Source organism: Panthera tigris, chromosome B4 (genome assembly GCF_018350195.1).
Source record: "Panthera tigris isolate Pti1 chromosome B4, P.tigris_Pti1_mat1.1, whole genome shotgun sequence".
NCBI lineage: Eukaryota > Metazoa > Chordata > Mammalia > Carnivora > Felidae > Panthera > Panthera tigris.
In genome coordinates, this window is record NC_056666.1 from 63,376,816 (window position 1) to 63,400,621 (window position 23,806).

The 23,806-nt window shown below is 39.1% G+C and overlaps 1 long non-coding RNA gene across 6 annotated transcripts in view; it reads left to right on the forward strand.

Annotated features, from left to right (window-relative positions):
- The window catches only part of LOC102965259, a 98,474-nt gene that overhangs the window by 33,313 nt on the left and 41,355 nt on the right, over positions 1-23,806 (forward strand). Inside the window, exon 7 of one of the 6 annotated variants that reach the window (XR_006219866.1) lies at positions 14,327-14,430. The exons of 4 other annotated variants lie outside the window; for them this stretch is intronic. This is a non-coding gene — a long non-coding RNA (uncharacterized LOC102965259). Of the gene's footprint in view, positions 1-14,242; positions 14,431-23,806 lie in introns of those variants that run through there. One more of the 6 variants, XR_006219869.1, reaches the window with a different exon arrangement.

Sequence of the window (23,806 nt, forward strand, 5' to 3'; positions counted from 1 at the left end):
TTCAATCTCTGGAGCAGATTTTATTTTTAAGATGGTTGTGAAAATGAACTGTCTGCCTCCTGCTTAAGTCTTCAATAGCTAAATAGTGTTCTTTGATTGTATCAGAAACTAAAACACAATTAGAACTTTATTTGTTCTTTGTGGACCTGTCATGACATACCTCAGTTTCTCAGGACATGTCTCTCACTGGGTTTACTTCATAGAATTTCTGGAATCATTTCAGAAGACTCCCAGAAATACCCTCACCTCACCTGTTTCACCACCCTGTCCTTCCAGTTCTCCTGGTTTTGAAGTACCCTTCTGGCCTTACGTTTCTTTCTTTTTTTTTTTTTTTAAGTTTGTTTATTTATTTTGAGAGAGAGAAACCATGTGAGCAGGGGAGGGGCAGAGAGAAAGGGAGAGAGAGGGAGAGAAAATTCCAAGCAGGCTCCGTGCTGCCAGCAGAGAGTCCGATGTGTGGCTCGAACCCACGAACGGTGAGATCATGACCTGAGCCGAAATCAAAAGTCAGATGCTTAACTGACTGAGCCACCGAGGCACCCCTGGCCTCACTTTCATCCCTAGCTTGGAGGCCCTACCACCTATCATCATTTGCAGGCTTCCTGACCCTCTCACATTCTTACTCTCCTGTTCCACCTGTACTGTAACCCCCAAACAATTGTCTTCTTCATTCCCGTTAGGAGGCAACTTGGCAAAGAACATACCGTATTAGGTTTTACATGTGACAAATATAGATTCAGATCTTAATTCTGAAGCTTTTATTCTTTTATCTACAGCAGACATTTATTAATTTTTGCTCACCATCATCCAACCCCTTTTCTTTTGGCAACAGCATCACAATTCTTTAGTGAATTACCTGTCCAACCCTCTAGGCTTGGAGGCAGCTCCCCTAAGCATATGAGCCTTGCTAGGACAAACAGTTTCTCTCTCTCTGGAACTGGACTCTGGAATGGAGTGATCCAAAGCATTAAGTGATTCACATAGACAGCTATTTGTTTCTACTACCAAGACCTGTGAAAACATTTTGTTCTTTACATACTGGTTCATTAGCCTCCCCTTTGTTTTGATAGCTTGCACATATCCTTTCAATGAAATTGCTTTTTATCTTCTATTAGCCAGAGTAATTTTCTGTTGTTTGCAACCATGAGACCCTAATGTGCTAGCTGTAGAAGCTTATATTAGTGCCTTAAATTCTGTAAAATCAAGACAAATTACATATACATACATAGATGTCACGAGCATTAAATGTGAAAACAAACCTAATGGTTCTGGCATGTAAGAGCCACAATAAATCCGTGACCTCTAAATTCAGGTGAAACTCCAACAGAGCTTGGCAATCTTTATTTGTTCTGGGCCATCTGCTTCTCCAAAATTCCCTCAGCAGATTTTACAAACATTTATAATTTTCTTCAAGCTGCCCATTTAGCCTCCCACTCAATCTCAACAGCCTGTCTTAAGCATAACAGGAGAATGTCAAGGAGACAGAGGTACTAGGTTTGCAGAACCTTGGAAGGTTTTATTGATCTTGTGATTCATGCCAGTGTTGTGATGTCTCAAACCTAGCTCGTGAGAATAAACTTTTGAAAAACCATATATGATCAAAGCCATCCCAGATTGACAATGTTGATGACAACAATGGTAAGAGTCTCCTTTCCATTACCTACATCCTATAATAAGTAATACTTGGAGTGCTTCAGTGGTTCCTTTGGCATATAGGTACCACTGTGCAATATGCAGACTTAGACTGGGCAGATGGATGGAGTGGGGTTGCTCTGCTGTTGAAATTCTTTGTCTTAATTTGATGATGGTGGACTTGAAGGTCATATCTGCTAGCTTACCTTCTAACGTAGGCTTCTGGTATGTGTGGAAGTCAGTACTATTCAGTCTTTGAACAGCTGTTAGGATCAGAATGCTCCTGGTTTGTTCCAGTACTAGAGACACTATTGGAAACTTTTTGTGCCTTTTTCCCAAACATCAGAATATCAAGATTACATGTGGCTCTAAATAATTAATGTAGTAAAGGGCGCAAATTATGTCTTTTTTAATTGACGTATAATTAACATACAGAGGTGTATTAGTTTCAGGTGTACAATATAATGATTCATCAGTTCTGTACATTTCTCAGTGCTCAAGATAAGTATACTCTTAATCCCCTTATTAATATTTCATATTTTATATTTCATCTGTGAATTATGTCTTGGTTACAAGAGTCTATAAAGCATTCTCAAAATAACAAAAATACAAGCATATCAGTGTAAAATAACATCAGCCATAAATTTATGCAATCTCAATAAGTAAAAAAATAGTGCTATAAGAGAAAGGAATCCCGACTAACTTCCAAAGGTAGTTTCAGAGTATCTAGAGCCAAACCTTGTATTTTCTTATTAATTTCTAGATAAAGAAGCTTTTTGTATATACTTTTCTCTTTCCTTCCCTTCCCCCTCACTTTTCCTTACTCTTCCCTTCCTTCTTTTCTTCTTCTCTGCCTTTTCACCATAAATAATCTAGGACTAGCATTAAGTTTGTTAGACATGGCATTTTCTCAGTACATATGTTGCAAATATTCTATTTATTTGTTTGTTTATTTATTTATTTATTTTCCCACTTGAGAGAGAGTATGCATGCACAAGCAGGGGAGAAGGGCGGGGGGCGGGGAGAGAAAGAGAGAGAAAGAGAGAGAGAGAGAGAGAGAATAGAATCTCAAGCAGGCTTCACTCTGAGCATAGAGCCAAACATGGGGCTTGATCCCATGGCACTGGATTATGACCTGAGCTGAAATTGAGCCAACCAGGCACCCCATCACATTTTTTCTATTTAAAATTTTGTTTTATTTTACAATTCTCTCCCCCCACAACTACTAAAGTTTTTCAATGTTTTCATATTTTTCCCTGGATGAAACATAATTTTTCTTCTTTTTATTTTTTTAAATGTTTATTTATTTTTGAGAGAGAGAAAGAACATGAGCAGGGAGGGTCAGAGAGAGAGGAAGACAGAGAATCCCAAACAAGCTCCATCCATGCTGTCAGTGCAGAGCCTGATGTGGGGCTTGAACTCAGGAACTGTGAGATCATGACCTGAGCCAAACTCAAGAGTTGGATGCTTAATGGACTGAGCCACCCAGGCACCCTGAAACATGAGTTTTTCTTGTGATCCCTGATCAGTTTTATACCTTAGAACCACAGTAGCACTTGCTGGCTGGTTTCTGGCAGTCTCTTGACTAGATGGGCTTAAAGCACAGAGATGGTTACATTAGCCTTAGAATGAGGCTCTGGAGGCTCCAAGATACGAAGAAATTCTGGGTGCTCAGTCTCAATGCCAGTGACTTCACTGGCAAAAATAAGGTTTGTGGCTTGAATAAAAGGAAACACCTATGCACCTGACGTCTAGTTTTGCCCATGAGAGGAACACATACCAACGTGGAAATGTTCAATGTTTCTGACCCTGTGGGCATATGAACAGCAGGCTGCTGCCTGGGACCATGTGTCTGGGCATCACGACGTTATTGAACATGATGAACTCTTGCTCACAGCACATTTATATGGTGGAAATGTGAGGATGTGAGGACGGCATGAGTAGCTGCAGTAACAACAGCTGTGGGTTGTGGACCCAGCGTCTGTGCTAACAACACACGGTGGGACGTGACTCAGAGTGTGGTCTTGTGACAATAGTTTGGGAGCAGTTTAGGTCTGAAACCCTGAGAATTCCAGGGAGAAGCTGGTCTTCGCTGGACAATTTGTCCAGGAGGACAGAATGTGGCAAGGTCCTGGGAGCCTTGGCACAGCCGCCGTGAAGTATCTGAAGGTGGTGCTGGCGAATAGGAGTTGATTATGAAGCTGCATGCAGCTCTTGATTTTACCAATCTCTGCATGAACTGATTTTGACAGTGAGCTGCTGACTCTTCTTTATCTTGAACTAAAATGGTGAATAATGGCTTGGTGGATAAATTGGTGGCTTCTCCTAGGAAGACAGGGAAACCCTTTGCTGGGATCACACTCCATCATGCCTTTGCACTAAAGGTTGTGCCAAATGGATAAAACTCTGTTTGGAGATAAGGCTTCCTTTAGAATACTTTTTTTTGGATGCCTGGGTGACTCAGTTGGGTGAGTGTCTGACTTCAGCTCAGGTCATGATCTCACAGTTTGTGAGTTCGAGTCCCACATCGGGGTCGCTGCTGTCAGCAGGGAGCCTGCTTTGAATCTTCTGTCCCTTTCTCTCTGTGCCCCTCCACCACTTGTGTTCCATCTCTCTCTCTCTCTCTCTCTCTCTCTCTCTCTCAAAAAAAAAAAAAAAAAATATATATATATATATATATATAATACTTTCTTTTTTTATTAAGGTTTCCCCTCCCAATTACAAGTTCTCAGAAGTAACCGATCTCCTCAAACTGAGTCAACACATCTATCTATTGAGAAACCTGTGGGGCTTTCATAGTCTTAAGCAAGGAGTTGGTTATAATGGTGTGAAGTTCAAGAAAGAGAAGGAATCTGGAGATTTAGATTTGGCAGTTAGCTGCATACAGATGGTAGCAAAAGCCACTGGAATAGAAAAAAGGGAGAGTGTTTAAAACAATAAGAAAAAGAGGTGAGGGTTGAATTGCAGAGAATACCAATACTTACAGAGAGGTAAAGGAAAAAGGTCAGCCATGGAAGTAAGAAATAGTCATGAAATTAGAACAAAAGCCAGGGAGGAATGGTGTCACAGCAGCCAAGGGAAAAGAAATTCATGGAAAACAAATGACGCAGAGATTAAGTAAGGACTGAAAATGTGTTGGAATTTACATTTTTAAATGTTTATTTATTTTTGAGCAGAGAGAGAGGGAGACAGAGAATCTGAAACAGGCTCCAGGCTCTGAGCTGTCAGCACGGAGCCCGATGCAGGGCTTGAACACACGAGCAGTGAATTCACAGCCTGAGCAGAAGTCAGATACTTAACCAACTGAGCCACCCAGGCACCCCAAATGTATTAGAATTTTAAATGAAGAACTCCTAGCAATGTTCCAGTGACCTGGGATTACAGTTCCATTGGACAGGTTGGGGTGCAGGTCAGATTTCTGTGGACCAGGTGAAGAAGTATAAGCGTGTGTGGATTTCTCTTTCAGGAATTCAGCCATGGAGACTGGTAACTAGAGTTGAACTAGGAAGAACAGTTTAGGAAAGACTTTGTTTTTTCTTTTTTCCCAAGAAGGTGTACAAGTGAAGTTTCAGAGGATAGTGTCAGAGTGTCTAGAACCAAGATAGAAGAAGAGCTAGTAAGGACAAAGTAGTTTAAGTTGAAAGAGCACAAGGGTGATGGGAGCCGGAGAAGAGAATAAAGGATACAAGGGAAGGGAGGTAGCCAGGTTCCAGGATGTCCCCCCTTGAGCCCTGCATCCCCGCATTCACACCCTTGTGTCACCTCCTCCCATATAGTATCAGGGATGGTCTTTGTGACCGATTGGATACAACAAAAATGGTGCTATGTCACTTCTGAGATGAGGTTATAAAAGACACTGTAGTTTCATCTTGGTGCCTTCTCTCTCCCTTGTCATTTGCTCTGGGGGAGGCCAGCTGCCATTGCATAAGCAGTCCTATGGAGAGGGCACACATGATGACGAGCTGAGGCTTCTTGCTGACAACCAAGTGACAGGCTTGGGAGGGGATCCTCCAGCTCCGTTAAGTCTTCATATGACCGCGGCGCTGGCTGACAGTTTGGCTGTAACCTCATGAGATATTCTGAGGCAGCAACACTCAGCTAAGCTGTTCCCAGATTCCTCACCATTTGAAATGGTGTGAGATAATAAGTGTTTATTGTTTTAAGCTGCTAAGTCTCCGTAATTTGCTATGCGGTGTAGGGGAGGAAAAAGTTTTCTTCAACCCTGTTAAGGTCCCTGGCTGGGTCTGAAAATTAAACCGGCAAAGACAGATTAACAAGAGAAAAGCATACAAATTTAATACAAGTGTTATGTGACACAGGAGCCTTCAAAAGGAAATGAAGACCCAAAGAAACAGACCTCAGTATTTTGATGCTAGGTTTGCTGGAGGGTGGATTGTTGTGGAGGAATACCATAGATGAAGGGAGTATGAGGTAACTGTAGTAGCATACTTAGCAAGGCCTGTTTGCTCGGATTCTTCTTAGTGTCCTTTTGTCTTTGGAGATAAAGATGCTCCTTTCCACCACATTTAGGGAAGGCGCCTCTCACATGAGGGCTTTATGACCCGTTTCAAGGCAGAAGGGTAGGAAGAAGGTCAGAGTGATCTTGCTTCTGCTTGTTTTCTCAAACTCCTTCAGCTTAAAACACTCAGGACTCATATTCTGGGATAGCGTGTTCTGAACCCCATCTGCATAAGTAGATAAATAATACAGGAGGGATTGGCTTTGGGCAGGAGGATGTTCTTTGCTTTCTCTGAGACGTTATCAAGTCTGGTCATTTTTACAAGTTCTTATTCTTTAAGCTTATCTTTTATTGCTTACACTTGGTATCTTAAAATATTTCACATTCTAACTTACAACTAGACTTTAACTATTTTTATTACTCAAAAAAACCACATTAGAATCTCCTACTTTTTTGTAACATCCCATTGGAATTTGTCTATACTACCTCTTAGCTAGTATCCATTTAATGATTCATCTGAAAAATGTTTAAACTTTAGAGAATGTTATAATGTTATAATGTTATAAACTTTAGAGAAAGCAGTGGTTGCTTTTAAAATAGTAGAGTGACAGATGAGCTATTTGCTAGTATATCCAAATTATCCAACAATAAGGCTTTACTGAACAAAGCGGTATGGGTGTTAGCATAAAAGCATGAACAAATACCCAAATAGTATATTTGCGAAGTTAATAATTCAGGCAGAAAAAAATGATACATACAGAGAACCCATGCATGCCTGAAGAACAATCTGAGAACGTATCAAATCAAAGTTGTGTTCAAAGCAAAAATCATGTTTGCATGACGAACAGTAGAGTATCAGTGAAGACAAATGATACCCTTGATCACAGAACAATGAGAAATTCTTCCAGCAAGTGAGCGTAACTGCCAAATGGGATCATATAAAAGAAGTATGAAGGGAAAACTAATTTTGAGGATATAACCAGGTGGAACTGAAGCTGATTCTTGAAGTTCTGCTTCAGGTCATCCAAGAGAGTTGTGCCCCGCTTTTAACCATTAATGATAAGTATAAGATTCATGCAGGAGCGCCTGTGTGGCTCAGTTGGTTAAGCATCAGACTTCGGCTTGGGTCATGATCTCACGGATCGTGAGTTCGAGCCCCATGTCGGGCTCTGTGTTGACAGCTGGGAGCCTAGAGCCTGCTTTAGATTCTGTGTGTCCCTCTCTCTCTGCCCCTCCCCTACTCATGCTCAGTCTCTCTCTCTCTCTCAAAAATAAACATTAAAGGGGCGCCTGGGTATCTCAGTCAGTTAAGTGGTTAAGCGTCTGACTTCGGCTCAAGGCATGATCTCACAGTTTGTGGGTTCCAGCCCCGCATCAGGCTCTGTGTTAACAGCTCAGTCTGGAGCCTGCTTCAGATTCTGTGTCTCCCTCTCTGTTTTCCCCTCCCCTACTCTCACTCAAAAATAAACAAACATTAAAAAAATTAAAAAAATAAACATTAAAAAAACTTTTAAGTAAAAGATTCATACATAAACAATTATTCTGCTGGTGGATGTGACTTATTGCATTAATAAACTTGTGAATTTTCAGTCATTTCCATTATTTGTCTCAGACCGTTACTCTTGTATTCATTTTAGGAAGGATTTATATGCAAACCATTGTACAAATTTTAAAATGACAAATATGGGGGCGCCTGGGTGGCTCAGTCGGTTGAGCAGCCGACTTCGGCTCAGGTCATGATCTCGCACTCCGTGAGTTCGAGCCCCGCGTCGGGCTCTGTGCTGACAGCTCGGAGCCTGGAGCCTGTTTCAGATTCTGTGTCTCCCTCTCTCTGACCCTCCCCCATTCATGCTCTGTCTCTCCCTGTCTCAAAAAAAAAAAAAAAAAAAAAAAAAAGTTAACAAAATTTAAAAATAAAATTAAAATAAAATAAAATAAAATGACAAATATGCCTCAAAGAAATGAAAGACAGTGGGTTTTTTTCCTTAACAAAAGAGGTGTTTTTTGTTTTTGTTTCTGTTTTTGTTTTTCATTTTTTTATTGCTATCTATTCTCCTTTGTTGTATTTTGGGTTTCCCTAGTTTGGAGCAGGATGGACCACAGTGAGAGTCTGGAGCTTGGCCGGGTCATGGGACCAGGCAAAGGTGACAAGATTAACTGGCCCTTCTGTCAGTACAGAGAAGGGTTTAACAAGGTGGACAAGGCATAGTTTTCATGGTTTCCCATTAATACTCTATAGGAAAAATTACAGTACTTGGATATGGAAGATCTTGATTTGAATTCTGATTTTACTATTTAGTAGCTATATGATACTGAGCAAGATATTCACCGCTCTGAGTCTCAGTGTCTCCCCCACAAAGTAGAGCTAAAAAAAACCCTGCCATTATTACATTCTATTTTTTTCTTAAAAGTCAAATGAGCCCTGTATGAAATATTTGTGAAGCTATTTTTTAAATCTATAAACATTATTATTTTTATTGTTGATACTATTATCGTTTCTACTTACCTTGAATTTTTGTGTTCTTGGCAAAAGCTTGAATGGTCTTTAAGTCTTGAATGCACTAGAGAAAGGCTAATAGCTAATGCTAAAAAAAAGGAAACAAAATCATGTCTTTTAAACAAAATTATTAACACATTTGAAATTAATTTTTGAGTCAAAAAATAACGTCTAAAACAAGTCTTTATCACTGGAAAATATTAAATATTTATTTCTTTTATTAAATTTTTTTTGTTTTATTTATTTGTGAGAGAGGAACAGAGTGGGGCAGTGGCAAAGAGGGAGACACAGGCTCCAGGCTCCAAGCTGTCAGCACAGAGCCTGATGCAGGGCTTGAACTCACAAACCGTGACATCATGACCTGAGCTGAATCAGGTGCTTAACTGACTGAGCCATCCAGGCACCCCACATATTTAGTTCTTTGAGACTGCAAGGATTGTATTTAGCACCCTAGAACAAGATCTGTTTTCCCAACACTGAAAAGCTAACCTGTTAGCATTTGCTATTGCAAATAGTTGTCACAAAAAGAAAACAAGGAGATTTAATTTAGGGATTATATAAAAGGTGAGACCCTTAGTGTATTAAAACAATTTTTTTTTAATTATAAACGTAACACATCCATTGAAGAAAATTTGGAAACTGCATGTAAGTATGAAGAAGAGAATTATAACTCGTAACCACATTACTTAAAGATAGTCACTGTTAACATTTTTGCATAGTTTTTCCAATTCCTTTCTCCCTCTTTTCTGCTTCTTTCCCACATATTAAAAAAAAATTTTTTTTTAGTGTTTATTTTTGAGAGAGAGAAAAAGAGAAAGAGAGATCATGAGCTGGGGAGGGGCAGAGAGAGAGGGAGACACAGAATCTGAAGCAGGCTCCAGGCTCTGAACAATCAGCAGAGAATCCCAAGCAGGCTCCTTGCCTTCAGTGCAGAACCAGACATGGGGCTTGATCTCATGAATTGGGAGATCATGACCTGAGCTGAAACCAAGAGTTGCTCACTCAATAGACTGAGTCACCCAGGTGCCCCTAAAAATCTTTTTAAAATAATATCTGAAATTATTTCAAAGGTAAATATTTTTTTCTCCAAGTATTTTCCTAAGGACCTACATTCAAAGCTTTGCATTACTCCAGACTCCTTTTTTTTTCTTCCTTGTGGGAAGTCATCAATTCTATCATTGAATCCTAAGAATTCTTTCCTTTCTATCCTATTACCATAGGCCTAGGCCAGGCTCTTTTCTCCTCCATTCTAGATTATTGAAGTAAGTTTTCTTACTGGTCTCCTTCTTTCTAGTCTTTTTGCTCTATAATTCATTTTATAGACCTTTTTAATGCATCATTACATTGCTCAAAAATATTGACTGTTTCTACATTCTATAGCAGAGGTGGCAAAGTGGATCTCCAAGGCTGGATATAGTCTGCAAATTTGTTTTATTGCTCCAATGTTCTGAACATTGTTTAATTAGTTGGAATCCTTTAGGTGGGTCATATGCTTCACTGATTTATGTTCCTCGCCTGGCTTCTAGGTTTCCAAGTATAGCTGAGCAGATTTTGCGTTGTATAATTCCAGGGGGCACTATGTACATAGCACCCCCTACAGTTGTGCAGTGCACAACCTATATGATCACAGCCCATCTTGAAGCCTCCAGATGTTTGAAGCTCTACTCTCTAGTTTATATAATATGGCAAAGAAAACTGTTGTCTAACCCTGTCCACAATAACGACTAATCAAGCCCATGACGTACTAAAGCCTAAAAAAGGCTGACATTTCTAAAAGCATTTCACTCTAAGACAAGTCTTAAAAAAACAGGAATATTCTAAAAGCCTTGAATTCTAAGATAAGCCATAAAGTTATTTTTTATTCAAAAGAAACATTTTGTTTTTCTTTTTTATCAAAATGGACCCCAAAGCTATCTAATCAGAATTACTGACTACCAAGGAACAAATGGAGTTATCTCCTGACCTTGCGATTTTTTTAAATTCAAAGACTTCTATTTTCTTGAATAGGTGAGCCAGTTCTGTATTAACTTGTCTCCTTTGCAAATGAAAGTTAAAACTCTAGTCAGTTCTTCAATTTGTGTCTGAGTTTTGCAAAATAAAGTTCCTTTAATCCTAATTCTAAAGTCTTTACAATGTAGATCCTATATCCCCCACAGTTTTCTCTTTTGCATAAATATTACACTTGAGACAAACCAATTCCCCCCTTCACATAAACTTCACAATGCTTTGTTGCATTTCTCCTTCCCCTAATCCTCTGCCCTCCTTTCCTTCTTCTCTTAACCTACATTGCTTCTGCTTAAGGCCATTTCAATGCCACTGCCTTTGTGAAACATCTTTTGCCGCTCTTGTTTCCATCTGTTTTTCTTGGAACTCTTTATGCCTGTATTGTCTTAACCTTATTTATTTGATGCTGTGTGAACCTGTATGTATGTGAATTTTTTAAAAATTATTTTTTATCTTTTTTCTTAAAATTATTTTCTATCTTTTTTCTTATAAAAGTAAAACTTGTTCAACTTAAAATACAGAAAATATAAAGGAGCAAAATGAAATGAAACACTTGTCATAAAACAGTAAATATCAAAGGAAAAGAAACCCTAATGAATATTTGTATAATCTTGGGATGAAATGGGGATATTCTGATGCCAAAAATATAAACCTTGAATTTAGAAACAATAATTTCCTTTGTAAAAGAGTTACCTTTCTACATGAACACAGGAAAAAATGGACAGCCTTTTCAGACCTTGATTAATAGCAGCATGTATCTCTATAAAGCTCTTTGTGCTGTTGTACAGATAGGGTAAAAATGTGTAGAATGTTGAAACTTACAATAGAAACTGTTCATATCACCAGAGCTTTTGGTTCTGGACAGAATTTGGACAGTTCTGGCAAGAAAATAATGGAAAATTTGTGATTTCTGGGAATGAAACTACTAAACAGCAGATGGGAATTAATCACCATTCTTTTAGGCTTAGTGCTAAAGAGAAGCTATTGGATTAGTCATTAATACTTTTGACATCTGAAGAAATCTACCTTATTTTCAAAGAGCCAAAAAAAAAAAAAAAAAAAAGGGAAAAAGGAAAGAAAAAAAGGAATTTCTTTCCCCCAAGGAAAATATAGTAAAACCTCTAAGTAATGAGTACCAAATAAAACACCTTCAAACTACTATGAATCACCGGTCTGTGTTCCAACCTATTGAGTGGGTGAGGTCCAACGACAGCTTGGGAAGTCCCCTGACTCCAAAATCTCTAGGCATACTCTCTACCCCTCATCTCATATGGCTTTTGAAGTTTTCATCCTTTATTATGAATAATTGATTTTTTCTCAAACTTACGGAAACTATGAATCAAAGCTTCTGTAGTAAATTGTGTTTTATTTATTGGCCTGTAATATGTAATCTAAGTAGAAAATGATGAATTTATTATGCAAATACAAGAAAGCCTTGGGAAAGTCCCTTAGCTCTCCCTTAAAGATCCAGAATGTTGGCTTTTAGAGATGGCAACTTGGTTGGGTTGAGAAGGATGGCGAATGGTACAGTGTCATAGGGATTAGTGTTGAGCTAGTTCTTTGAGAACAAGTCATTTTCCATATCAGAGGATGTATGTGGAAGAGTTTATTAAAATTATGGAAGCAGGCGCCTGGGTGGCTCAGTCGTTATGTATCTGACTTTGGCTCAGGTCATGATCTCACAGTTAGTGAGTTAAGTCCCACATCAGGTGACCACAAGCCCCCTTTTGGGTGAACACAAGCCCTGCTTCAGGTGAACATGAACCCTGCTTCTCTCCCTCTCCCTCTCTGCCCCTCGTGGGATTCTCTCTCTCTTCCTCTGCCTCTTGCTCACTTGCATCCTCTCTCTCTCTCTCAAAAAAAAAAAAAAAAAAGTTACGTAGACACTAATGCCAATCCAAGCCTCCTTTTGTTACTGACCCCCTTCCAAATGAATTGTGTCAGTCACTGTTTTGCCTGCTTTATATTTAATAACATATTTACTCTTCTGAACAACTTGGGAGGTATGTACTATATATCCTTTTGTTTTGTGGTGAGGACATTTGAGTTTGGGAGAGAGGAAAATTTATATAAGAGTCCCTGAGGATGCAAGAGTTTTCCATGTGGCCCCTGTATGTCTACTTTGCCTGAATTGTTTCTCCCATTCTTCTTGCACAGGATCCTAGTCCCTATCTGTCTCTCCCATCTATGTTGATAAATTCAAGTTGCCCAAATAATGGCTGGTAATCTGCAGTACAATTTCCTCTTCTTTCAAGACACTTTTCTGACCAGCTATTCCCCAAACTAGCTGAATTTTGGCTGATAGTCTCCTACTCAACACCAGCTAAAATTCTATGAGATTCTTGCCCCTTCCTTCCCGAAGATAAACTGTTCTCTAGCTCCTTCAAGAGACCTCTTGGGACCAATATTTTAAAATAAAGTCTTATGCTAATGGTGCTCTGACTGATTTTTTCCATATTATTTTCCCCAAAGCCACATAGTTAGGAAGTAGTAGAGCTAGGATTTAGACCCTGATCGTTTAGTAGACTATACTGATAATTCTCCATTTTAAAAGTTACTGGTTGAATTTGTTTGCAACCTGAAATATCCTTTCTCATAGAAATATCCTTATCATAGAAGTGATCCCATGGTCTGAAGCCAGCTCTTTAGGATGTTATAACCACCCTGAGCTGCTATAAGTGGAAGAAACAAAGCAATAATGAAATAAAAGATTGGAATTAAGTGAATGAAAGAAGCAGGTTTTGACAGAGTCACCATAAAGTTTATTGTCCAAGTAGGAGACTTGGGAGAGTGAAAGAGTTGCTATTAATAATTACACTAGGAGAACAGGCATAAATGGGGACTATACCGGACACGCCAGCACATATCTTCAATCTAGGTGTAGGTCACAGCTGAATAACTTTGAGCAAGGCCTCTTAGCCTGCTTGAGCCCCAATTTCTTCACTGTAAGTGGGAGTGTTGACACCTAACTCAAGGGGGCAGTAGCGAGAATGAAACAAGAGTATACCGCACACTTGACTTTGTAAAGTACTGTATAAATATAACCTTTTAATAATGATAATTACTAATATTACTTACCTGCACCATCACACAGTATGTGAATACATATGTATGTATGTATAATTTTTTATTGAGGTAAAATTGACATATAATATTATATTAGTTTCAGGTGTATGATTTAATGATCTGTTATTTATATACATTGCAAAATGACTAGTGCACATCATCCACTGTATATTAAATGTTGATTTGCATTGCTTTTCTCTTTGATACTCTCCCTGTCTAGATAGTCTCTTTGTAACTGTAGTAAGAGGCAGAGAAAGGAAACCAAGCAGTAAGAGGCCATAGGCATCCATTCCCTACCAGGGCACACAAACTACCTGGGGAATAAGTTCTGTTTCATTTCAGGAAAAACAAAACAAAATAAAACAAAAAAACCAACTTGTTTTTATTAAAGTATAATATGAATCAATGTTGTTGATTCAAAGGTCAAATTTATAACTACAAACCCCAGTCGTGAATCCAGCTGGAGAAAGGTTCATGGATATTCAATAACCATGAAGTTCTTGAGCCCAAGTTTATTTTTATTTACAGTCTAAAATGTGTACTCAGGTATTCTTATCCTTGATCCATGGTTACATCTCCCCCAGGTCTTCCTCCAAGGTGGAACTGATTAGATCAATATGCTTAGTGATGATTTTCTTCATTTCTCATTATAATATTATCCTCAAGAGGAGGCTCATCTCTTTGGTAACCAGTGCATGCCTGGGGAGTCCTGCTTTGTGGAGCCCTTTACCTACGCCCTGGGCCAGCTTCCAATGTGTTCTTGGCTTACTCGGTAAGTAAGATCTGGTTGTCTCAAGTCTGAAGCACAATTTGATCTTCATTCTTTTATCTCTTGTCTGAGAGCCAGCTATTCAACTTCATTCTTCTTTATTGCTGACCAGGGCAATTTTCCCATAGAACTGAAAACCCTCCAAATACCCATATCTGTATGTCCTTGTTTTCCATTTTCCAAGGCTTTTAACCAAATATAACGGTTATTTACAATTCTATGTAAATTCTATGTGTGTTTCTTGCATTCTGTCAGGATTCATTTATTCGTACATTCAACAAATGTTTATTGGGCACCTAGTATATGACAGGCATTGGTTTAGGTGTAGAGATAATACAGTGTGAAGACGAAGTTTTTGTTTGCATTCAATTGGGGAACACAAAAACAACAAATAAATAGATAATATATTAAATAGTAATAGGTGCTATGGAGAAAAATAAGAGCAAGGCGGGTTAGGCTGTCTTAGGGGTGGGTGGCAGAAATACCAAATAGTTTGTAGGGTGGTCAGGGAGAGCTTCTCCGTGAAGGTGACATCTAAATAGAGACCTGAAGGATGTAAGGGAGGAAGCCATATGGTTATGCTATGAAATAGTCTTCCAAACAGAAGGAAAAGTAAGTGCCAAGGTCCTGAGGTATAGAAGCATGCTTGCGTTCAGGAAACCGAAAAGAAGCCAGTGTGGCTGGAGCTGAGGGACCAATGGGAAGAATAAAAGGAGAAGTAGGGAGGCGAGGGCTGGGTGTTGCTTGTAAAATCATGAGTGAGATAGAATGTCATTGAGGCCTTGAGCCAAAATGTGACATGATCTGGTGTCAATTTTCAACAGCATGAAGAACAGCTACAAAGAAATGTAGAGATTAATTAGAAAGTTATTGCAATAATCTGGGCAAGAAATGATGATGGTTTGGAACATGGTGGTAGCAGTGAAGTGCTATGGGATGGGCAGTTATGGTTATTGTACATTTTGATTTTAAAGCCGATGTAATTTGTTAAAGGATTCATGGAGAGTTTGAGAGAAAGACATTAAAGATGATTCCAAGATTTTTGCCCTAAACATGCAAGAAAAGTTTTTCTTCACTGAGCTGGGTAATGCTATAGGAAGGGTAGGATTTTTTTTTGTTTTTCCCAGTTGGGGAATATTGGGTTGTTTCCAGGTTTTGGTGATTATTGATAAAGCTGCTTTAAACATTCACATACAGGTTTTTTCTGTGAACATAGATTTTCATTCCTTCAGATAAATGTGCAAAGTGTATGTTTAACTTTAAAAGAAACTGCTAAAGAGTTTTCTAAATTGGCTGTCCTATTCTGCAGTCTCACCAGCAAAATATAAGGATGCCAGTTACTTTGAGTCCTCACCAGCACTTGGTATTGTCAGGTTTTTGTGTGTGTGTAGTCATGTTAATAGGTACATAGTATTTCATTTTCATTGTAGTTTTAATTTGCATTTCCCTAATGACTAGTGATGTTGAACATCTCTTCATAGGCTTATTTGCCATCCGTACATCCTATTTGGTGAAGTGATTGTTTAAATCTTTTAAAAAGAAGGCTATTGGGGCATTTGGGTGGCTCAGTTGGTTAAGTATCCATTTCTTGGTTTAGCTCAGGTCACGATCTCATGGTTTGTGAAATTGAGTCCGACATGCTGACAGCATGGAGCCTGCATGGAAATCTGTCTCTGTCTCTGTCTCTGTCTCTGTCTGTCTCTGCCCCTCCCCTGCTCATGTGTGTGCATGTGCACTCTCTCTCAAAATAAATAAATAAAACTTTTAAAAAATAAAAAATAAAATAAAAAGAAGCCTATTTATTTTCTTATTTCTGCATTTTGAGAGTTCTTTCCATATTCTGGAGTCAAGTCCTTTGTCAGATAGATGGTTTGCAAATATTTTTGAGGAAAGGTAGGATTGAAAGAAAATCGGGAATTTGTTTTTGGAGAAGTTGAGTTTGTGATCCCTGACATTCAAGTGGGGGTGTGAAGTAGGTAGGAGTTCAGAGGAGAGGCTCAGGCTAGATATATAAATTGGGGAGTTATCAGCTTGTAGATGGTTTTTAAAGCCATGTAACTAGTTAAGTCCACCTGAGCAAGAGTAGACAGAGAAGGGAAGAATTCCAAAGAGTGAGTTCTGTGGGAAGATGTAGAGGAATTAGCAAAGGATACTGACACGTAGTAGGGAGATAGGACGGGGATCAAGAGATAGAAGGGTGATGTGGTGCATGGGTGGCTCAGTTGGTTAAGCCGCTGACTCTTGATTTTGGCTCAGATCATGATCTCCTGGTTTGTGGGATCAAGCCCTGAGTCTGGGTCTGCCCTGATAGGTCTTCCCCCGCTTGCATGCTCTCTCTCTGTCTCTCAAAATATATCAACTTTTAAAGAAAGGCAGAGGAATATCACATAAGCCACATGAAGAAAATGGTCATAAACATACTCTAAAATGATATGCTTTTTAATTTTATCACATGATATCAGTTTCCTCATTTGCCTTCTTCACTAAATGTCAGATTTTGAGGCCCAGGAATTTATCACATCCATTACTCTCTCTCTGGGGCTCTGGTTAGCTCAGAGCCTTCCACATATTAGACTCTCTTGATGGGATTTCTTTTCCATGTATTTATTTATTTATTTATTTATTTATTTTTAATTTTTAATTTTTTTAACGTTTATTTATTTTTGAGAGAGAGAGAACCAGTGCGGGAGGAGCAGAGAGAATGGGGGACAGAAGATCTGAAGTGGGCTCTGTGCTGACAGCAGAGAACCTGACTCAGGGCTCAAACTCATGAAATATAAGATCAACTGAGCTCAAGCTGGACGCTTAACTGACTGAGCCACCCAGGTGCCCCTACTTTTGTTTATTTTGAAAAAAGTTGTAAATTAGAGAAAAGTTACAAGAATACTATCATGAGCTCTGGAACTCCCTTTACCCAGGTCAATAATGTTTAGTAAACATTTTGCCAGATTTGATTCTTTTTCTTTCTCCCTTTGAAACTAAGTTACAGAGATCACGATGTATCATACCTAAGTAATTTAGCATCCATCCTTAAGAAAAAGGTATTGTCATACAAAACCACAGTATAATTACCAAATTCAGGAATTTTGACATCAATACACTGTTGCTGTGAATATACAATCCATGTACAAATTTTGCCAGTTGTTTCAGTAATGCCCTCCTTCCCCTTCTCACTTTTCATTCAGCTCCTGTGTCCCTTTAGTCTCCTCTGATCTGGAACAGTTCCTCAGACTTTGTCTTCTTTGACATTGACTTTTCTTTTTTTGACATTGATGTTTTTGAAGCACATAGACCAATGTTTTTAGAATGTTAGCCAATTAAGGTTTTTTCCAATGTTTCTTCATGTTTAGATTTCTTCCATTTTAGGCAGCAAAATGTGTAAGTGACATTGTATACATATTAGAAACTCAATGTTGGTTGAATCATTATTAAAGAGAGTAATTCACTAATTTCTTAAAGGGAGATTATGTCAAGTCAGAAACGAAGATGAATATTAGATGTTACCCTGTTTGCATAGAGATAGGTAGATAGGAAGGTGGGGTTGGGGGGAGGTGCTAGCAAAAACAGGTCTCTGGATGAGAGATTAGAACTTTTATTTACTCACAGCAATAATGCCAGGTGGACTAACACTGTTGCATAGTCCCTCGGGCCTAAAACCCCACATAGGGAGACACTGATGAGAGCAAGGTGGCTAGACCTACATGTAGGGAGGGATGAGGGACTCTGCTCCCTTATAGAAAGAGAAATAACCTTTCTTCTTTCCCTTCCTTGAAAGAGGGAGAAAAGTCTTTGCCTCTAGTGTAAACTAATTCTCCTTAGGAACAGAGGGGAAGAATTCTTGGATTGTTACCCTTTGGAAGCTAAATTATCTAAATTGTCTCTGAGGGAAGATAAAACCAGCCTCTTTGAGATTGCAGCCAGGGTTTTCTGTTCTTTTGATGTGTGAGCACATAGGCAGATAGTTCCCCAAATCCTTCCTTAGGCATCTCTGGGGAGGAGGGAAAGTTCCCTGTCCTGGAATGTAAGGCTTTGACTCCAGGTAAGATAAGTTTTATTACCCTTTAAAGGGCAACAAACATCTTTGAAAGCAAGACTTTAAACATTCTCATCTTCATAGTAGATCAATGTCCATAGCTCAATGTCCTGCAGAAACACAGGAATATAGGGAAAATTGCTCTTCCCTAGGCTACAGTGCAAAATTTCAGAATGGGCAAAATTTGTATTTTGTGATGCGTGGACGTCCTTTCTGCACTCTTTCCCTCTCATTTAGTGCATCTTTCCTTTGACCTTTGGTAGTCTCATGAGGCTCTACCCTATCACTTCAATTTGGGGTATGAGATACGTTTCAAAATACTCTATGCTACAAGATTATTTTGTCCTGTGTCCCCAAATTAAAAAGTTCCATACTTTTAGGGTAGTGGATCTTAGCTTCTTAGAAGGAGAGCAAGCTAAAGTTTAACCATCAAAATTAGCCATCAGCAAATCATGTGCTCTCAATATTGCAGGGGATTTTTGTCTCCCAGAGTTCTGATACCTATCACGTAGAGGTGGAGGGATTGAAAGAATGAGATGAAGTAAATTTTGTGAAAGCACACTTGGGATTCGTAAAATCCCATATAAATGAACGCAAATTTGTGTAATAATAATTACTAATGCTACTGCACTAAGGCCTGGGTACAAGAAGACACTATTTTCATTCATGGCTTGTGTTGACTTCTGCCATTTTAGTGCATAGGCATTCATTTTCCCGCTTTCCGTCTCATGGCCACAAGATGGTTGCTGCATCTACAGACACATTTGTGTACATTCCTGGCAGAAAGAAGGATGTGAAGTAAAGAGCAAAGAGGACAAAATAAGCTGTGTCTTTTTATTCAGAAAGAGACACTATCTCCAGAAACTACTACCCGATGGGGTTTTGAAGTGGTGGTGGGGGTTTGGAGCTGGCAGCCAAGAAAGAATTCTTGGAGATGTCTTTGGTGCAAAAAGATGATTTTATTAGAGCACGGGGACAGGACCCGTGGGCAGAAAGAACTACACTGGGGTTGTGAAGAGTGTCTGGTTATATATTATGGAGTTGGGGGAGGTAAAGTCAAGAGGAAGTTTCTTAAAGGGATTTCCATATGCTAAAGAAGACTCAGATTACTGGCACCCTAGCTATTGTCAAGTTAAGGTTGTCTTCCCTCTAGTAAGGCATTAACATTATGACAGTAGGGGGTTCCTACTCTGTATTTGCCTCAAGTATTTGTCAATGGGCTGCAGGTTATAAAGAAATTTAATTATACCTGCCCTTTCCTTCTTGTCTTTGTTTCCCATATCACTATGAAGGAGAGGGTGATATTAGGGGATCCAGGAAACTGAGTCTATAGGTTTCTAGAGATTAGGCTATTGATAAGATTGTCCTTTTCTTGTAATTTACTAAGATATTTGTAAACTGATGGAGACTCAGGACTGGCATGACTGTGATCTCTATCAGTTAACCATTTGTTTGCTTTGCTTTCCTTTGTTCTTGGGCAGCCAGGAATGCCTGAGGAATATCACACATATCCCATGGTGGGGGGAGTTGTGAAGGGTGGGGGTGGGGAGAGTGTGGGGATGTGTGTGCTAGTTTGTGATTTGCCCTCAGTTTGCCTTATGCTCCCTCATCACTACCTTCATCTTATTTTGAAAGCTGTCACCTGACCAGCCCAGATGCCAAGGAAGATGAAAGAGTATTTTTTAAATCACATCTACTTTGAATAAAATCATTGCTCTATTAGGAAGAAGGACTGGGCAGGGGTGGGGTGGGTATTGTTTGAATAGGCAACTGGCAATGTTAGTCCCATATAACAGTTTTACTTCTAGGAATTTATCCTACAGTTTTACTCACTGTTGCAGAATCTGTTGGTGCCCCAGGCATCCCTGCTACCATTTTGGTGTGCTCATCCCCCCAGCAGCTGTGGGAGCTGCTGGGAATAGCTCCCACCTACAACCCCAGAAGATTGCCCTTGGATGATTAGAGCCACCTGAATCTTAAAGTGCCTGGAGTTATGTGCTGTTTTCCCATACCTCCCCCCCAACCCCCATCCTGGAGTAGCCAGTGACTATTTGGATGTTGGAAGGTGGTGGGAGGGACACTAAAATATCCTCCAGACTGAGAACGCACTTTGAGACCAAAAAACAGAGCAAGCCATTCCATACCATACACAGAATTTCTTTAGGGTGAACAACCTACTGATGGGGGGAGATCAGGCGGGCAAGGATCCAGGCAACACACAGCTATTCTCTGCCCAGTCTGGACTTTAACTTACAGCTTTTTTAGAGAGAGGGGATCATTGTGGTGAGGTCAAAGGGTAGTCATCTAAAGTGGTGACTTTTGTCTGTAAGTCACCTCTAGTAGTTATCTAAAAGGGTGCAATCTGTGAGCCAGTCATCTCTACTGGTTATCTAAAGTGATGCCTTCTGCGTGCCAATTTAGGGAAGGTCAGAACAAACCTTCCTGTATTCTGTTCAGGGAACACATAGTCTGGAACACATAGTCCCGAGGGAGGTCATTGTGCAGGCATGAACAAGGTGGAGGGCCAAAGATGGAGTCAGTGTTGTCAGCACTCCCACAGTGAGGGTACAAATGTTCTGGTCCTTGTCTGAAGGCAGACTGCAGCTGCTTGTACTTTATGCTTCAGAGCTCCCTGAAGGAACAGACTGAATCCAGACTTCATCTGCAACCACATTCTTGCTTTACTTCTTCTCCTTCCTTGTTCTGCTTCCCTCATTCTCTTAGGTTTACTCCTGAGAGTGTTCTAATAAAACACTTGCACAAGAATCTCCACCAGAATCTCTGCAGCTGGAAAGACAGACCTAAGACACTCACACATATGTGAAATGACACATACAAGATTATCCATTGCTTTATTATTTGTAATAGGAAAAGACTCTTAACAAGCTAAATGCCCATCATTAGTATACTGGTTAAATAAAGTATGGTAACATATATAATTGAATACTTACCATGCGAGGGTTAAAAAGAATGAAGCAGCTAAACTCGTAATATTGGTTCTTCTGGGAAAGAAACTGTGGGTTGAGGAACAGGGTGAGAAGTAAACATTTCACTGTACTGTTTGTTCCTTTTGAATTTGAAACCATTTGGATGTATTGAATATTTTATAAAGCAAAATTGACATTAAAAATTAATGTGGACTAAGCAAGTAAATTTGGTACTTAAGTGAAAACTCCCAAGTACCTGTAACATTTATTAAATGACTATAAAATAGTAGTAACGAAAACTATTATTTACTAAGAGATTACTCTGTGGCCTATGTCTTCTCCTTTTATGTCTGCATTTCTCAAAGTCATATATACATCCTGTCACCATACAGGTCTGTCCTCTCTGCTAAGATAACTCTTAATAAGCTTATCAATGACCTTGTCTTTAAATCCAGTAGCTGTTTTTCAATCCTCATTTTTGTTGTCTCTCAACAGCATTCTGTGACATTATGCCTCCTGGTTTACTGCCTACACTATACCCATGTCTTCCTAGCCTCCTTGCTCAGTTTGTCTGCTGCTGCCATCTTTAAATGTCCAAATTTCTCAAGACTCAGACTTAGGCTGGCTTCCCTTCTTACTTTGTGCTCTTTTCTCAGGCATTACTATCCACATCCGTGGCTTCAGTGACAATCTATGGACAAACGCATCCCTGATTTTATAAAATCTCCTCTGAACTCCTGTTTTCAAATGCATATTTACTATGTCCTCTTGGATGTCCAGTGAATGGCACCACCAGTGACCCAATTTCTCCTTTCAGGAGACTAGAGATTGTCTTTCTCCTTTAATGCTCATATCCAATCCAATGTAATGTACCTCCCTTCAATAAAACTTTGCAATGGGTTTTCATTGCATTTCAAATAAAATCTAAATTTCTCACCAAGGACTCCAAGACAACATGATCTGAGCTATGCCTACCTCTTCAATCTCATTTCAAAGCATTCTCACTTTGGCTCCCTCAGGGTTCTGTCCTCAATACTGGCTCTTCATTGTCTCACCTACTTTTGTTGTTTTAAGTTTTTAACGTTATTTTTCGTGCTTTCATGTGTTTGGCCTTTTCTCAGTGTTCAAGTCTCAGATCAAGTGTTACTTCCTCAAAAATTGTTCTCTAACTATGCATCTAAAGTGCCTTCATGCTGTTTTATATTTTCTTCGTAGCACTTACCACAATATGTTGTTACACTCATTTATACATACATATACGTACATACAGTATTTATTTATGAGTTTATTATCTGTCTCTAAAATTCACCTCTATCCCACATGTCCACGCTATTATGGCAGAGACCTGTCAGTCTTATTCACCACTGTATTCCTTTTATCTAGAAAAATGCCTGGCATGTAGGAAGAAATTAATAAACATTTGTTAAAAGACTTTCACATCACTCTTATGTTTTTGTCCTCTGGTCACATTGGCTTTATTTGAGCTCTCAAAAAAATGCAGGCAACTTTCTCCCTCAGCACCTTAGCACATCCTATTTGCTTTGCCTGTAGAATTCCTTGCCACCATATTTTTAGTTACCAGCTACTGTTTTTCAGGTCTTACTGTACATGTTATTTCCTCAACTTTATTATCCCTGATATTCTAGACTAGATGAGGTCAGTGTTATATAATCTCCTAATGCCTGTATTTTTCCTTCATAGCACTTATGAAAATTTGTAATTATATTTATTTGTTGCTCTGTTTCCTACAGACTAGAGATCAGCAAGCTATGGCCAATGAGCCAAGTCTAGCCACAACCTATTCTGTAAATAAAATTTATTGGAACACTGTAACACCTATTCATTTATGTATTGCTTGTATGGCTCCTAAAATATTTACATTCTGGGTGCCTGGGTGGCTTAGTAGGTTAAGTAGCCGACTCTTGATTTCAGCTCAGGTCATAATCTGGCAGTTCTTGAGTTCAAGTCCCGCGTTGGGTTCCGTGCTGACAGTGCAGAGCTTGCTTGGGATTCTCTGTCTGCCCTCCCTGCTTTCTCACTCTCTCTCAAGATAAATAAATAAACAAACTTAAAAAAAATTAAAATATTTACATCCTGGTTCTTTACAGAAAAAAATTGTTGATTATCTGCTGTAGACTAGAATATAATCTCTATTTAGGCAAGCATACTATCTGTTTTACTTATGTCTTCCTAGATCACTACTAAAAATTAAAGAACTCCAATAAAAACTAGTTAAAATAAATGAATGGTAATCACTCTGCTAAGTACTTTGCATATATTATCATATTTTATTCTTTACAACTTTATGAAATAATTAGTATTATCTACAGTTTACAGATGAGGAAACTGAAGCTCAGAGCCATCAGTGAGTGCCCTAAGATCACACAACTGATATGTAGCAAACCAAAGTTTGAAACTA